The following is a 16,038-nucleotide window of genomic DNA, read 5'->3' as shown; positions in this document are numbered from 1 at the left end:
CTTACTGAGTTTTAGCAAGCTGTCAAGGGCCACAAGGGTAGCCCCACACCTTGACAAGTGCCCCCTGATAACCATCTTGGGACTGGAAGTCCCGCCTCCTAACAACTGACCTTTGCCACCAGAAGTCCCTCCCCTTGACCCTGGAAGTACTCCTTTCAGCAAGGGGTTTGCCATCTGGGAACCAGAAAAATACCAAATTTATATTCTAAAATTGAATATCTATTACAACATTCATTAATTTGATTTCAAAAAATATTTTTGTCCTCATTTACATGTGTTCACATAGTGTACATAGAGGTGATTGTATAATAGCTTAAAATGAAGAGGAGATTGTATAATAGTTTAAAATGAAGTCTTACTCTTGTATATTGTGGGGAGTATGGGTGGGTGGGTATAGATTTGTTGGGGGCTGTAGGTGTGTGGGTATGTTGGGTTTGGGGGAGGGTGTGGGTATGGGTGTAAATGTAGGGTTTGTGGGGGGGTGAATAGGCATGGGGAGTATGGGTGTGTGTGTATGTGGGGTGGGGGACATACCCCTACCAGTGCTCCTCCAAGCCTGGGCTCCGTGTTCCTGGCCCAGGGGCACTGGTATGGGCCCCATGCTCCGACTTGCCACCACTTCCCCCTCCTGTCTGCCACCGCTGACCTTTCCTGCCACTCCTGCCCAGTGCTCGCTGCTTCAGCACCACGTCCCAGCTCCATGGCTGAGACCACAGGATGCATTAGAAGCCGAACCGGCCCCACTGGCACTGCACAGAGCCAGCCAAGCATCACGGGGGGCCAAGCTGGTTCCTGCTGAGTCCTGTGACCTGGTGCTGCAGCTGGGAATTATGTGGTGCTGAAGCGATGGGCAGAGGGGTGGAGAGGAATGACAGCAGCAGTGGGTAGAAAGCAGGGAGATGGTGGCGGCAGGCAGGAGGGAGTGGCAGCAGGTGCGCAGGAGCACAGCAGCAGCTGGGTGGGAGCATGGCTCCTGCATCAGTGCACTGGGTCCAGCACCAGTGGGGGCCCAGAGTGCAGCTGCAGGAGTATGGGGTCCAGGCCAGCAGGAGCTGTGCTAGCTCCCCTCTCTCCCTGTTGGCACAGCCCAGCCTGGATTCAGAGAGAGCTCCTGCTGCCCTACTCTGGGCCCCCACCAGTGCTAGCCCCAGTGCACCAGTTCGGACCCTGCAGTCCCACCCAGCTGTCACCATATGCTTGCTCGCTGCCACTCTGCTGCTGCCTGCCACCACTATTTTGCCACTTTCCTGCCCACCGCCATTCCTCTCCATCACCACCCCACCCATCCACTGCTGTGGCACCACATGTTTCCCAGATGCAGCACTGGCACCACAGGAGCTGGCTCAACCTGGCCCTGAGGACTGGAACAATTGTACGATGTCCTCCCCTGCCTCCCCCCACTCCTTATCTGAATTTCCTTCTCCAGCGGAGTGAGGCAGGAAAAGCCCCAGGGTACCAGGCCACAAGCCTCTGCTAGGCAGAGGCTTCCAGATGGGGGTGGGGTGGAACCAGGCAGGTTTTGCTGCTGTAGCTGCTGGGTCCTGCTGCTGGCTCCCCCTGGGTCCTACTGCCCCTGGTGCCTTGTCATCTTTGACAAGCAGCCAGGGGCAGATAAATATTAATTTTCTAAATTTTTTAGGGGCCCCATGGGCCAGATGCAGGCCATGTGCTATATTTTGCCTGCCCCTGTAATAAACCAAATTTCCCAGACAATGCCCCCAAACTTAGCCAGCCTGCTCAGATAAAAAGATCTTATAACACTTCCAAAAGAAGTTAGTTCATGCAGAACTAGCTTGGATATCTCTGCCTGGTGTTAAGTTTTCCCCAGCAGATTCCAGTATCTCAGCAAACACATTCATAGGGGTGTATCTGGTATGCTTCTGCCACGTTGACATACTTTTTATTGTTTATAAGTGGTCTGTTAACAGTTTTTAGTGAAATTAGCAGTACTTTAATTAAAACTTTTTCCACTTCTTCCTACAGGATCCTTTTACATTTTAGTTTTGTGTTTATTTTCTTCCAAATATGTTTTCAGTACTGGACAGTTGAATGTCTGACAACAAATCTCTGGACTTCAAGTATTGCTTATCTTTTATGGCCTTCCTTCTCCTAAACAGCAACTGCACAAAGTATTTATTTTGTCTCAAGGAGGGTGCATCCTTCATCATTGTGATATTTGCAGGTCCTTACCAAAAAAAGGACTCAGATGGTATCAGGTGCAGCCTACCAAGTTTCTGCAGCTACTTTCACCTGTTATTGAGATTAGCTAGTTACAACAGAATTTGATAAAGCTAGTAGAGATGTTCTTCCAAGGACATGGAGCTGAAGCATCTTGATCTCTTCAGCATAAGGTCATAGTCAACATCAAGCCTTCAGATGAAAATTTCAAATCATCAAGCAGTGCTGTAAATTATGATTGTATAAACTAATGTGCCACACTGTGTTTGATTGATAAATTGCCAACAAAGCACAAAGATGAACTTAAGTTCTTTTTAGCAGAAGGTCAATAAGCCTTGAAGACTTGTCTGCAGATTGCTCTGGATACAGATGATACAGCCTCTGGGGCAATGACAAGTGCTGTCACTATGCATTTCTCTTGATATCTTCCTCTGCCCTCTCTAAGAAATAACAAGCAATAGAGAATTTACTATTTGAAGGGCTGCAATTAATATTACAATAAAACACCTCAGAGACACAAGAGGGGCGCTAACATCCTGTACCCAGCCCAAAATATACCAAAGGCAACCTGCAAGATGCCAGTTCAGTCACCACCACCTTCAAGGAAAAGGCAAATACTCTCTCAGGAAAGCTACCATTTCTTTTCACCAGATTCACCTTCCTTCACTGAACAGTATGGGTTTTTTTCTGCCCAAAACTATAACCTCCTTATCTACCTTTCATTTCAGATCCACCTGATTTTTCTCCTTTGGTGTTTGACCATCACGTAGCTCATTCTACCATCCCTGCTTCACCATAGTTTCAGACTAATAAATGTTAGGCATCTTTTGAGACAGGGTAATTCCTTTCTATAGTCTTTCCTTTCCCTCTCTCCTAATTCCTGTCCAGGCACCCCTTCCTCTGAGAGCATATTACACCAAGATGTGCAGTCTTTTTCTCTCTGTGTGGTAGTGATGGTACCACATCAAAAGAGCAAAATATTTACTCATCCCAAAGAGTTTTGTCCCTTTTTAAATCACAAAGACGAACTGCAGCATGATACCTCTGCAGCTATCCTTCCCACTTTCAATCTGAAAGACGAGTATGCTGCTTTTAACCAACTAAATGCAGCCTCCCACATCGCTATTTTCTCCTGGCCCTTCGGTGCTCAGGAAGATCTTGGAGAGAATCATCAAGGAGCACATCTGTGGGGGGTCAGCAGGGGAGATCATGCTCAGGGGCAATTAGCATGGGTTCATCAAAGGCAGGTCCTGCCTGACCAACCCGATTGCCTTTTATGACAAAGTAACTAAATCCTTGGATGATGATGTCGCCGTGGACATAGTCTTTCTAGACTTTAAGAAGGCCTTTGACACTGGTCTCTCACCCCATCCTCATCAATAAATTAAGTGACTGCGGCATTGATGTCTACACAGTTGGATGGGTAAAAAATTGGCTGATGGGGTGCACCCAGAGAGTAGTGGTGGACAGGTTGTACTCAACCTGGTGAGATGTGAGCAGTGGGGTCCCCCAGGACTCAGTCCTCAGGCCCGCACTGTTTAACATCTTCATCAGCGACTTGGACGAGGGGGTGGAAAGCATACAGTCCAAGTTTGCTGATGACACTAAGATGTAGGGTGAGGTAGACACACTTGAAGGGAGAGAGAGGCTGCAACTAGATTTAGACAGACTACAAAAGTGGGCAGATGAGAATAGGATGGGGTTCAACGTAGACAAATGCAGGGTGCTGCACCTTGGGAGAAGGAATCCACAGCATACATACAGGCTGGGGAGTTCCCTTCTCGAAAGCACAGAGGTGGAAAGGGATCTTGGAGTCATTATTGACTCCAAGATGAACATGAGCCGCCAATGTCAGACTGCAGCCAGCAAGGCCAGCCATACCTTGTCATGCATCCAAAGGTGCATCTCAAGCCGATCCAGAGAGGTGATACTCCCTCTCTATGCGACTTTGGTCAGACCACATTTGGAGTACTGCATCCAGTACTGGGTGCTGCACTTTAAAAGGGATGTAGCCAGCCTGGAGAGGGTTCAGAGGAGGGCCACCCGCTTGGTGAGAGGACAGCAGGACAGGCCCTACGAGGAGAGACTGAGGGACCTGAATCTGTTCAGCCACAGCAAGAGGATGCTGAGGGGGGACCTGGTGGCTGTGTACAAACTCATCGGGGCGATCAAAAGCAAATAGGCAGAGCCCTTTTCTCCCCAGCACCACCTGGAGTGACAAGGAACAATGGTAATAAGCTGATGGAGAATAGGTTTAGGTTAGAGATCAGAAGGCAATATTTTACAGTTCGGGCGGCCAAAATCTGGAACCAACTTCCCAGGGAAGTGGTCCTCGCCCCTACCTTGGGCAAATTCAAGAGGAGGTTGGACGATCAGCTGTCTGGGGTCTTGTGAACCCAGCATTCATTCCTATCTGTGGCAGGGGGTCAGGCTAGATGATCTGTTCAGGTCGCTCCTGACCCTAGCTACTATGAAACTATCACCTGGATGCATCGTCTGGTGCAGAGAGCTGGAATTTGGTGGAGGCAGATTTAATCAGTGCAGTTCCCAGAGAGTATAGATAGACATAACCTGTAGACCATTTTAAATGTTGTTTAAACTTCAAGTGTCCAGACGTACAAGGCAATTTAGAATGGTTTCAACTTCCTGGACTATTTCAGAAATATACCAAGATAATCAGGTATTATTTTGAACCAGCCCTCCTTCAACCAGTTCAGTGTTATATTTGAACACCAAACTTTCCATGACTAGGGTCTGGTCATTCCTTCAGACAACCCACAGTGCACTGTTCTCCACTGCTTCTGCCCCAACCTCTTATGGCACCTGTCTACTTTGGCATGCGTCCAGAACTCTACTGCCCTAACCTAAATGACTGAGTCCAAGCAGTCCAGTTTACTGGCCAAGAGGCCATCGTATAATCATGCTTGTGTGCATCCCATGGAAGGTTCTCAAATCTCTAATTAGAAGGAAAGATCCAAGGAGCCATACTCCTCAACCCCATTCTACCAGTGAAGATTGCATTTAAAGGCCTCCACTCTAAGCAGAATCATATGGAAAGGTGATACCCTCAAAGACTATGGTCTGTTTTAGAGCAGGCCCTCTCAAACAGATCAGTATATACTGGAATTATGGGTCAACCCAAATGACCTATTGCAAGGAGACATGCAAGTTTGAATCATTCAAATGATGTCAGACAACACAAGATCCATTTTTTATCAGGACAAGCAAAGAGGATCTAGATCATCACAGTTGTGCTGGGAAGCCATTTGTCAATAGAACTCCACAATAAAACTTGGAATTATATTTTCAGCAACCTAACTTCCAGGTTCAGACAATGTGGTAGCAGGAAGATTAAGTGAATGATTGAACAGTCATTCACAACTGGTAAGTTAAACAGGCTGTACTTTACAACCTAATTTTAAAAATTAAGGTTCTTTATTATAGATGTATTGGAACATTTTTTTAAAGAAAAAAAATCAGCACTGGTGCTCGAAAGGACCTCAGTGCTGGATCACTGATAATTTCTTCTTTGGACCTATTTCTGCATTTAAACCTATGCCCTCCTAACACTTTTTTCATGGCAAGATGACACAACCACATTCATATAACTATCCCTATCTTGGCCAAGGCAAATCTATACTATCTTTCTATAAAATTGCCAGTAACCTGACTATTCATTCCAAATATCCTGGCTCAATATTAAAAGTAAAGTTTATACCTGAATCTACAAGTACTCTGTCTACCAGTGTGGATGTTCATTGTTTGACACATACAGAGAACGTGTTAACAAGTTTAAGCCTTATTCATAAATATCAGAAAAGGTTCAATATCCACTTTCCTTTTAAAGTGAAAATGGTTCTTTATCTGTTGTCACCAACATTACATAACTTAGTTAATTTCCAAAATACAGGACATTTTAAATTACTTCTATTAACTTTATCTCTTAAGTCCTCTGCAAGTATATTTGTCTGTTATTATATCCACAATGCACTGGCCATTCTAAGGTGTCTCAATACTTTCTCAACAGTGTGACAAGTTTTGTAAGGAGAATCTCTGGATTTTACTCTCCTTTTAGGAAATTTATCTCTTCCCAGGATTGGCACCTTGATGGATGCCTAACACAGGCCTATGCTTATCTCCATGATTCTGTCCAAGATGGCTTTCCTCTGGAAAACTGCTTCAGTTAGAAGAGCTGATGAATTCCATGTTCTGATAACAGTGTCTTCTTACAATATTTTTTAGAAAGATAAAGATGTGTTGCCCCTATATATATTTAGATTAAAGATCCTTTTCAGGGCACTACATGAGAAAATAAGGTTTACTGTGGGTAAAACTGACTCGCTACAGTAGGTTTTGCTGTCTTTGTAGCAAAGATAAAAGGTTTTGCTTTATGTCGGAGGTAGTCAGAGAAACGTTCCATTTCTAAATTTTTTATAATAACTTGTTTTTAATAATTTCTCTTTGTTCCTGTAAAATGCAGTAAGAGTTTTGCCTTCCTTACTTCTTGGTCTAGGTTACTGCTGATGACAGATTCTTCTCTGGTTTGGAGATTGAAATAAGTAGCTGCTTTCTAGCTACCAGTTACACAAGATGGTATAACAGTTCAAGGAGGGCAATTCCTTGAGCTGTTACTTTTGATTATCCACAAGAAGAGGTTTGACATGACAGTACCTTGGGGGCTGAAAGAAGTCTACAACCCTAGCTATCATATCTTTTAGAATTATGTCATGCTGTGTGGCAAGAGTTTCAGATTGAGGAAATGGATGTGTCAAGAAACGATAAAATACAGGTGGTACCTATGAATTTGATTAACAAAATTTATTGTGACAAATAAGACATGATTTTTTTTTACAAGTTATGTGCCAAGAAAGACAAGAGCCTGTTCATATATTCCTGTACCTGGATTTTTTTCCTCTCTCTTTTTGGTTGGCATAAAAGCATTAAACTTCAGTATGCATTAGGCTTGCGTATTGATTCAGGCCCCAAGGTTGACTGTGATGCCCTCTGGTGGCCATGCAAGCCTTACCCAGCTCTAACTCTAAGATGCCCTTCCCTTCTTACTTTCCTTCCACGCCTTTATATAATTGATTGGAAGTGGGGCTGCCTAATGGGTCCTTGAGCAAGCCCCAGTTCTTCTAGATGACAGCTAGTTTTCCAGGCTCCTGCTGGTCTCCATCTGGCTCTCATTCAGTGGACCCTGCTGGCCCATCAGGGCCCTTCCCCAGAGCATCTAGTAGCCTTAAAGGCTAATCATGGCCTCTGACCTCCCCTACAGCCATGTCCATGCCTTGTAGGTGTTACCAGTTAATGACACTTGGCCCCAACCTGATGCCAGGCCAACTCAAACCTCTCTATACCTTTGCTGGGGCCTCAGCCTTCCTGGCCTCTTGCCCCTTTCCTCTGGGTGTGCCCTTTGCTTAGGCCCACTTCCCCAGACGTAGCTTCTGGGCTTCAACCCTTAACTGACTAACCTGGCTCTGTCTTTGCCCTACCCTGGGCAATACACTCACTGAACCTGTTTAGGGTCCTGGACTCCCTGGCCTTAGTCTTTCTCCTTCCCTCTGGCCCTCGCAACACCCTTCCTGGGCAATGGCCCCACTAGCCCTTGGCTGGATGCTGCCTCAGCTAGGTTTCAGCTTTTCTCTCTCTAGGCTTTAAACTCCCCCTCAGGCCTAATCCTACTGTATGCCCTGAATCGGGGCCCCTAGGAGAGTTCTAAACACTGGCATGCATCTCGTGCCCTGTTGTAGGTTAAACCACAATGCACCCCTCAGGCACCCACCATGCCCTCCACACACTCCGCTTTCAGCCACTTCCAAACCACAGGTAGAAATTGTAACCAAGGAGTAAGCCTTCTGGCTATAACACAGGTGATTCTCTGAGCTGCCACACGTGTTTCCTGATTGACCTTGCTGGCTCAACCCCATAGTGGTGTACTGCTCCTGGCCTTTGCTCTAATGGTATCTTGTCTTCCATACAGTGCTCTAGCCCCTTGTGCTACTTCTGCACAGCTAGTTCTGCAATAAGTACTTGTAGCAGGTACATCCCTGGGTACCTATTCCCTGGCAGCTCATAATGGGTAGCTTTCCCCGCCTGAAGCTCTCCCTGCTGCTCTTTCACCCTTAAAGTAACAGGAGCCTTTGGCACTCTGTTGTAGCCTGTAGTGGTAGAAACAGGCAAGCTTTTTAAATAAAATAAAATTCTACTTAAACAATTATCTTAATTAGTGGTTCTTCATGGCTCTCTGAACAGGATGGTTTTGACTGAGAAACAGAAATATATAACACAATATAAACGCAGGCAGAAGGTAGGTTGAGGTGACCCCTTACTAGTTCAAAGAGGCATGAGCTTTTGTAGGCAACAACCAACTATATCAGATACTATGAAAGGACAGGGGAAGAAAGGGTTCTCTATAAAGGGTAAGGGATAGGATTGCTGAGAGTGGGTTGATAGGATGTATTTTGATGAACAAGGCAAGTAACACCTTGTAGGACACTGGACTTAGCAACTAGTTCTGATAATGGGATAAGAATCTATAGTCCTTGGTGAGACCATGGATAGCATAATCTAATCTGTGGATGATTTTTTGTTTTGCAATTTCACATTCAAGTTGGCTTCTAAAGTTCTTTTGTTTAAGGAAAATTAGTCAGTGATGGAATGTCCAAAGTGGTTAAAGTATTCTACCATAGGCTTGTTTGTATGTTTCTGGAACTGATGATATGCAGGGATTGCCCCATTTGGCCAATACAGGCAGCAGAAGAGAACTACATAAAACCAGATTTTGTATATTCTCATGTTGCCCAAACTAGATTTTTTTTTCTATCACAAGTGTCTTCTGAGACTTCCCACCAGTTTCTTTTTTCCATCCAGAGATTTTGAGGTCATTTCTGATACTAAGACTCAAAATTTATGGAAACTTAAGCTATCTCAATCTCTAGCCCTTTTAAGAGTTACTCATCCTTACTTGCTAGTTATTTCACAATAAAAAATGTCCACCTGACTCAATGGTGGTGTAATAGAGCTGCATACAGATTTCCTTTGACCACACTTATCAAAATAGCATTTAATTGCATGTAAACTTCCATGTAAAGGGGTCATAAAACTAGATACTCTTTTCATAGCTAAACCATTGAAAAGAGAACTTTTCTCAAGGACATGCATTTAGTGTAGCAAAAGACTGATGGTTTAAGACAAGTTGTAATGGGGTTGAATTTTTATGGCATTTTTATGTTGTTTATTTTTATTAATAAGTAACAAATGCTAACAAGCACTGTTGGATGCTATTTCACTTTTTTTGGAGTAATAAGTATAATCTTCTCTTTAAGTGCAGATCATTTTATTGGTTTTGTACTTTTGAAAGGCTTGTGTACATGAATCATATTACCAGTGAGCTGCCCTTTATAGTTATAGTAAGAAAAGGCATAAACTGCAGCTAAACATTCGCTATCAATTTTGTTACAGCCCATTTGAGGTAAGGCAGTGACCTTCATAAAATAGTATGGTTTATGAGAAAAAAAAATATTTCCAGGAGATTACTCAGTAGCTTAAAGGAATTCACTATTGCATGGAAATAGAAAATGTAAAGGAGTATGAAAAGGTTAACATACTCGTTCATTTTGCTTATGAAAAGAATGGGTTTATTAATAGCCAGTCATCAATCCTCTGGATCATGGTGTACATATAAAAGATCTAGTCAGGTGCCTGATGAATCTGCTTGTGACTGACAAGCCCAATTCAAGAGTGACATGACTTGGTACAAGTTTCAGTGATCCATATGGTATCTGAGTTGGAGCCCAAGTTTACAGCAAGCTGCTTCCTTCTTTCTCACTTTGGGCACCTATGCCTGTGCTGGATGTCTGCTCCAATGCATGCTAATTGGCACATGTCAGAACCGACTCAATTAATTGAATCTGCTGGAGCATGTTAATTAATGCACTCCAGCAGCCTCCATGTCACATCTATTCAGTGTCCCCACACTTCAAAATGATGGTGGAGGCACTTCAACTGAAGCTTGTTGAGCAAGCTTTAGTTCAAGCGCCCCAGCTGCCATTTTGAAGCATTGGACGCTGAATACATGTAACACTGTGGGTGCTTTAATTAAAGTTTCTCTAATTAAAGCGCCCCACCCTCCACCCCAGAGCATGTGTATAGATGCCCTTCGCTTCCATCCTCCAGGTCAAAGCAACTTCATGTTGAACCTGCACCTAGTGCCAGATGTTCCCTCTAGGTTGGACAGGATTCTGTGCACTCCTTCCAGCTTTCTATGTTGATGTTGAGTGACTACATATCATTTTTGCACACAATGTGGTACTGCCATAAAGGGCAACCCTGCTTTCTAGAGCCATCTCAAATCTCACTGTACAGAATATTCTTGGGGATACAGTCTCCTCCCATTTTTCTGACACAGCTGAGCCATCACAACCTCTTCCTCTTGATAGCGGTTTCTAAGTGTGTCAATTCTATGTGCTCCAGTACCACTGTGTTCAGCATTTTGTCTTTCCACTTTATTTGTAGGATCTTGAACAGGCATTTTATGTGGAAACGCTTCAGTCTTCTGTTGTGCCTAGCATATACAGTCCATGTTTCTGAACAGTAAAGCAGGGATGACAGCATGCAAGTCTCGTAGATTCCCATCTTCACTTTAGTTGATAATTTGTTGTTATTCCATGCACATTTCTGTAATAGCCCAAAATTCTTAGCTGCTTTTCAGATTCTGTTAGTCAGTTCAGTCTGAAGGTCAAGATTCCTGCTAATCATAGAAGCCAAGTAGCAAAATATGTCAATAATGCCATGAGATTTATCCTCCGGAGTAATGTCAGGCATTGGTTCTTCCACCCTTTGGTAAATGATGCATCTAAAACAAGATGTGGCTATTATCGAGATTCATAAAGATCAGATTTCTCAGCACCCAGTATTAATGGAAGGATCAAGATGCTTCAATCAGTCATTCTATGAAAAATATATTAATCCCAGAGGGCTTTTGATTTTGAGCTACTGATAAGGGATTTAAGAGTAATCTACAAGATTATGTCAGAATATGTATTCCAAACCATGGATGGTATAATTTAATCTGAATACAGGTGATCTTTCCCCCCATATATAAAGTTTAGAATTCATGAGAGGTACAAGATTTACTTCATCTAAAAATTAAGTCAACTGTGGCCAAAAACACAAAGCAGATAATTACTTGTCAGGTTGCCCTGTAAAGCACTGTGGCATTAAATTAAATCTGTGACCTTCTGAGCTTGAAAAAACCTGTTACCTTGCTAAGACATCTCGGATACATGTGGGGTGTTTATCAAAATCTTACCTGAAATATTTGAAGCACCATCTTAATGGTACACTACAGTCCCCAGCTTGTGATGCTGAGAGGGAGGCCTCAGCAACAGGCTAATTAAATCGCTGCTAACTCTTCATTTCTCTTAGGACATGAAGTAGCAAACATATTAAAGATATTTACAACTCTCCCTTTTCTTTTTGGCTAGATGCAAGGATGCTTTCTTCTTCTGTTGTAGCAAAAGAAAAGGTTGATGATAAAAGCTGAGAACCAGTCACAGAGGATTGCTTCTCCCATTTGGTTGTCATCAGTCTCTGTGAGGTCTAATTTTTCTAAAATTATATCTATGCATTGAGGATCATAGAATCATAGGAAAGTAGGGCTGTGAGGGCTCTCACAAGGTCATCTAGTTCAGTTCCCTGCTTAAGACAAGATTGTCTCTGACTGAACAATCCCAGCCAAGTGTCTGTCTAACCTGCTCTTGAAAATTTCCAGGCATGGAGATTCTACAACTTCTATGATTAGCCTGTTCCAGTGCTTGACCACCCTCATAGTCAGAAAATTCCTCCTAGGCTTCAACTTAAATTTCCTCTGTGCAGTTTAAAGCCATTTCTCCTAATCCTGTGCTCTACAGCCACAGAAAAAGCTAATCTCCATCCTTGCTAGAATTGCCTTTCAGGTATTTGAAGTCTTCTCTTCTTCAGAATAAATAACCCTATTTCTTTCAGCCTTTCTTTGTAAGTCTGCCTCCCACCCACTAATCATTTTTGTTGCTCTACGATGAGCTACTTCCAAAATGTCCACATCCTTCTTGAAGTGTGGGGCCCAAAATTAGACACATTATTTCAGCTGAGGCCTCACTAGTGATAAACAGAGTGGAAAAATTATTTCAGTTGATTTACAAGTGACGCTGCCATTGATACAACCCAGTATGCAGTTGGCTTTTTTGCAGAAAGAGCACACTGTTGGCTCATATTCAGCTTATGGTCCACTGTAACCCCCAGGTTCCTCTCTGCAGTAGCCTAGCTAGTCACACTCCAGTCTGTATTTGGGCTTAGATTTATTCTGTCGCAAGTGAACGACTTTGCACTTGTCCATTTTGTATCTCTTCTAATTTATTAGAGACCATTTTTTTTCAGTCTATCCATGCCATTCTGGATCCTGACCTACCCTCCAGAATGTCTGTGGCTACATGCAATTTAGTGACATCTGTGAATTTGCTAAGCATGCACTCAATCCCATCATCCAAATAATTAATGAAGATGTTGAACAAGACTGGACCCAGGACAGACCCCTGGGTGTAACCCCTTCTGTTACCTCATCCCAGCTAGACATTGAACCATTGATGAATATTTGTTGGGCACAATGATCCAACTAGTTAATATGCATCCACATTATAGTAGTTTTGTCTAGTTTGTATTTCATTAGCTTGTAATTGAGAAGGTTATGGGAGATAGTGTCAAAAGCCTTGTTAAAGTCAAGGTATATCCTCCTTCTTCCCTTTTTTTTTTAAGATGCACACTTTATTTCACCTTTTCTAGTCATTCAGGACCTCATCTGACCTCCATGAGTTCTCAAATAGGTTAGCCAATGGCTCTGAAATTACTTTAGCCAAAGCCTTCATTACCCTAGAGTGCATCCCATCTGCTTCTCCTGACTTAAAACCATCTAGCTCCTTTTAAGTTATTCCTAACCTGTTCTTCTACACCTCAAAGATGTTTGTTTCCTTCCCTATCTTGGCTGCCAACTGCACTCATCATCTCATAACTTTCCTTATTTGTGAAGACTGAAATCAAGAAGTCATTAAATATTCAGCTTTCTCATCATCCGTAATGCCTTCTACATTCTGTAAGGGACTTATGATTTCTATGGTCTTCCTCTTACTTTTGACATACTTGTAGAATCCCTTTTTCTTGCCTTTTATGACCCTTGCCAGTTGCACCTCAAGTCATGCCTTGGCTTTTCTAATTTTCTCCCTGCATGCCCATGTGATGCTCATACTTTTCCCTAGTACTATGATCAAGTTCCCACTTTTTATGGGATGCCTTTTTGAGTCTCAGCTCATTAAAGGATAGCTGTCTAACCAGGCTGGCCTCCTCTTTTCACATGCCTTTCTTTCATTGCATTGGGATAGCTTGTTCCTGTACCCTTATGAGGACGCCCTTAAAGTACAGATATATCCCTTGAATTCCTTTATCCCTCAGACTTGCTTCCCAGGGAATTCTGTCTACCAGTTCTAAGCCCTACACACACACACACGCACGCGCTCGTGCGTGCACGTGTAGATGTGTGCGTACATATATATGTATATGTATGTGTGTATGCATGTATAGGTATATATATGTACCCACTTCATTGGATGTAGTCCACAAATTGTCCCTGTTAGGAAACTTTTCTATTATTTATGGCTTTTAAGATTCATGGAAACCTAAATCCTAATTTCATATTTCTTATTCTTATAATAATCTTATTTTATATAAAAAGAAACTGTTAAACTGCAACACGGGAAATTAAGAAATATTAAGAAGAATTTCTAACTATGAGGATGAATTACCTGCAGTGGAATTCCCATCTTTGACGTTTTTAAGAATAGTTTTTAAAAACTCTTGATTGAAATGGTTTTAAATAGGGATAATACTGCCTTGTGCAGGGTGTTGGATTAAATGACCTCTTCCAGCCCTATTTTTCTATAATTCTTTGTTGAAACAGTATGATTCTAATTTACAGAGTGAGTTATTGCTGAGTTTTTTTAATTTTATTTCATTATTAATCTGAACATTTGTGCACCAAGAGATCATGATGAAAGACATAATAGCATTTAGTAAAATGGAGGGAGAGTGGATGTCTTCAAGATAAGCAACAACTGCATTCACAATAAAAAAGCAAACATAATATATAAAATCTGCTGAAAACTGGAAAAAAACTGCCTCATTTATGATCCCACATATAATTAAATGGATCATTCTACACACTTCTAAAGCAGTGTTGGCTTTCTACAGAGTATCTAGCAGAAAGAAAGTGGCAAGTGTTTTGTGCCACCTCTGCATCTTTTCTGCCATATTTATTGCGCAGGTACTTTTCAGCTGACTCTGGCATGGACTCTGGAATGAATTTAGATATGGGTAGCTAAAATTGCAGCCACAGTGCAATTGATGGTCCATATGCAACTAGAAGGTGAATCTGAAAAATGAGATGAGCTGGGCTCCTTGTGTTACAGACATTTGCACCATGTATCAGAAGAGCAAATCAAAATAAGAACATCTAACTAATGAAAGAACATCAATCATTAAAGTGTTCTAGTATAAATTCTAAATAGACTTTTCATGCTCTATAATTAAACACATCACAAATTCATTTTGACTCTGGATAGTTTCCATGAAAGATTATTGTTCACCTTTTAAGCTTGATTTTACATGGCTCTCTTGGAAACCAGATTCTTGGCCTTGGTACAAAAAGAGCCATATGCCTGGTCATTTCAAATAACTGTCATGTTACTTATAATTAATTTTATTCTTGCACCACCAGCTCACTATTAATTTAATTGTATTTATAAATTATTTATTCAAGCACCAAGATCTCAGTAAAAATATGTTAATACTAAGTGTATTTTCTTCCCCCAGTATTTGCCATTGTTCAAGAAGCTGCATCTTTGGTTTACTTGTATTAAATGTGATAGGGTTTCATTTGTTAAATTTGACAGTCACCAAACTTATGCATTGAATGATACTATGTAATCTATTTCATCCAATATCGATTTAATATCTGTAATATCAACCTACAAAAGGCTAGTGGCTTTCCCAGGAAAAAATATGTCAAGTGAACCTCAGGATTCCTTTTCTCTAACCTGATTAAGCCAAAATATTACATTTCTAAATGTAGAGTTTTCCTGATACTTATATATCATGTAATTCATACGAATATTAGTTTATTCTTTAAGATTTTTTGTAATGAGTCCCTTTCATAGTTTCATAGTAGGTAGGGTCAAAAGGGACCTGAGCACATCATCAAGTCTGACCCCCTGCCATGTCAGGAAAGAGTACTGGGGTCAAATGACCCCAGCAAGATGTTCGTCTCACCTCCTCTTAAAGACCCCCAGGGTAGAAGCCAGCACCACTTCTCTTGGAAGTTGGTTCCAGATCCTAGCCACCCTGACAGTGAAGTAGCACCTCCTGATGTCTAATCTGAATCTACCCTCTGCCAGCTTGTGACCCTTATTTCTAGTCACTCCTGGTAGTGCTTGGGGGAACAGGGACTCCCCCAATGCCTGCTGGTCCCCTCTGACTAGTTTGTAACAGGCCACTAGATCCCCCCTCAGCCTTCTCTTGTGGAGGCTGAACAGGTTCAGGTCCCTTAGCCTCTCCTCATAGGGCCTGCCCTGCTGCCTCCTGATCATGTGAGTGGCCCTCCTCTGGACCCTCTCCATGTTGTTCACATCCCTCCTGAAGTGCGGCGCCCAGAACTGGACGCAGTACTCCAACTGCAGCCTGACCAGTGTCGCATAGAGGAGGAGGATCACCTCCTTCGACCTGTTTGAGATGCATCTGTGGACGCATGACAAGGTACGGTGTCGGCCACACTGTCGG

General features: G+C 42.5%; 1 protein-coding gene across 1 annotated transcript in view; it reads left to right on the top strand.

Moving 5' to 3' along the window:
- RYR3 (ryanodine receptor 3) overlaps positions 1-16,038 on the top strand; it is a 557,273-nt gene that overhangs the window by 433,320 nt on the left and 107,915 nt on the right. The window lies entirely within an intron of this gene.

The sequence above is a fragment of the Alligator mississippiensis genome, chromosome 2 (genome assembly GCF_030867095.1).
Source record: "Alligator mississippiensis isolate rAllMis1 chromosome 2, rAllMis1, whole genome shotgun sequence".
Taxonomy (NCBI): domain Eukaryota; kingdom Metazoa; phylum Chordata; order Crocodylia; family Alligatoridae; genus Alligator; species Alligator mississippiensis.
The sequence above is the reverse complement of the archived record's forward strand: the minus strand, read 5'-3'. Positions and strand labels throughout refer to the sequence as shown.